At 37.4% G+C, this 1,891-nt stretch overlaps 1 protein-coding gene across 1 annotated transcript in view; it reads right to left on the bottom strand.

Annotated features, from left to right (window-relative positions):
- LRRC4C (leucine rich repeat containing 4C) overlaps positions 1-1,891 on the bottom strand; it is a 1,176,981-nt gene that overhangs the window by 571,886 nt on the left and 603,204 nt on the right. The window lies entirely within an intron of this gene.

The raw sequence follows: 1,891 nt of genomic DNA, 5'->3' as shown, positions 1-1,891 counted from the left end.
ATATATATATATACACATATATATGTATATATAAAATAGGATCAACTAATTGCCAGTTGATCATCAACTCATAATGGGTTCCAGAAATACCCGCAGCCTTCACTTTAGAACAACTCACTAAAGCATGACATCCTGGATTCTCTAATTTAGTTTGGAATGGCTTCTTGACCTTTTTCAGGTCAAGATTTATGAAGCTTTCCAAATAATAGAACTTCAACTTTAACATGAGGATAACTTTTTGGATTTGGTATAATGTCCTTATACCTAGAAACACAAAATATAACCTCTAATGGATATTACTTCACCACAGCAAAATATCTTATGATATTTTGGTCTTGAATCATCTCTTCCCAGTATACTTACTTATTAATTTTGTACTTAAGAGCCTGGTTAAATGACTGACTCTTGATTTCAGCTGAGGTCTCATGGTTGGTGGGATCAAGCCCCAACACTGTGGTGACATGCTGACAGTGTGGAACCTGCTTGGTATTCTATCTTCCTCTCTGTCTCTGCCCCTCCCCTACTTGCTCTCTATATTGTTCTCCAAATAAATTTTTAAAAAACGTTCTTAATTTTGTCTTTTGTGTCTTTACTCCTGGTCAATTTTGACCCTAATCATTGAAGGTAAAAATCTTGTCTTGAGAAACGAGTTCTCCTCACGCCAAAAAGCTATAACTCTTGGTTCACTCCTAAATGTGCCTAAATGCAGAGTAAATAAAGTGAAGTCTTTGTACAGATTGTTGTAGTCAGGAAAGTGAAATGGCAGGCTTTCTATATTGTAATAGACAAAGCCATCACTTAAGGTTTACAGTAGAATACAAAAATGCCATTTACAATTTGAAACAAAAGAACCATTAGCTTCTTGCCCCCTTCACTGCATTATTGATTTACAATCCTTTACTTTCATTTATGCCAGCCAAAAGCCTGGGTGCCCAAGTATTTTTTATTCTTTAAAATAGGCATTACTGATTTTGCTTCCAGAAACACCTCCCAACACTCTTTTCCTGCTGTCAGCCTTTCAGTGTGTTTCATTAATAAACACTTTCTCTTCCCGTAATTATGTTTTTGGCATATTTACTTGCAGACACCTTTTACCCACGCCACAATAACATTTTGTCAGGTTCCCTGTTTTAAGACTAAATCATTGTAATTGCACGAAAAACTATCAAATACCTAGGAGTAAACCTAACCAAGGATGTAAAAGACCTATATGATGAAAACTATAGAAAACTTATGAAAGAGATTGAAGAAGACACCAAGAAATAGAAAAACATTCCCTGTTCATGGATCGGAAGAATAAACATTGTGAAAATGTCATTACTACCCAAAGCAATCTACACATTCAATGCAATCCCCAACATTGCACCAACATTCTTCTCAAAGCTAGAACAAACTATCCTCAAATTCGTATGGGACCACAAACGACCCCGAATAGCCAAAGTCATATTGAAGAAGAAAGCCAAAACAGGAGGCATCACAATCCCAGACTTTAGCCTCTACTACAAAGCTGTCATCATCAAGACAGTATGGTATTGGCACAAAAACAGACATGTAGACCAATGGAATAGAATAGAGAACCTAGAACTGGGCCCACAAATGTACGGCCAATTAATTTTTGACAAAAGAGTATGGAATGGAAAGAGTATGCGATGGAAAAAAGACTGCCTCTTTAGCAGGTGGTGCTGGAAGAGCTGGACAGCAACATGCAGAAGAATGAAACTAGACCACTCTCTTACACCATACACAAAAATTAACTCAAAATGGCTGAAGGACCTGAATGTGAGACAGGAAACCATCAAAACCCTCGAGGAGAAAGTAGGAAAAAACCTCCTAGACCTCCACCGCAGCAATCTCCTACTCAACACCTCCCCAAAGGCAAGGGAAATGAAAG

Source organism: Suricata suricatta, chromosome 11 (genome assembly GCF_006229205.1).
Source record: "Suricata suricatta isolate VVHF042 chromosome 11, meerkat_22Aug2017_6uvM2_HiC, whole genome shotgun sequence".
In the NCBI taxonomy this organism is placed as follows: Eukaryota; Metazoa; Chordata; class Mammalia; order Carnivora; family Herpestidae; genus Suricata; species Suricata suricatta.
The sequence above is the reverse complement of the archived record's forward strand: the minus strand, read 5'-3'. Positions and strand labels throughout refer to the sequence as shown.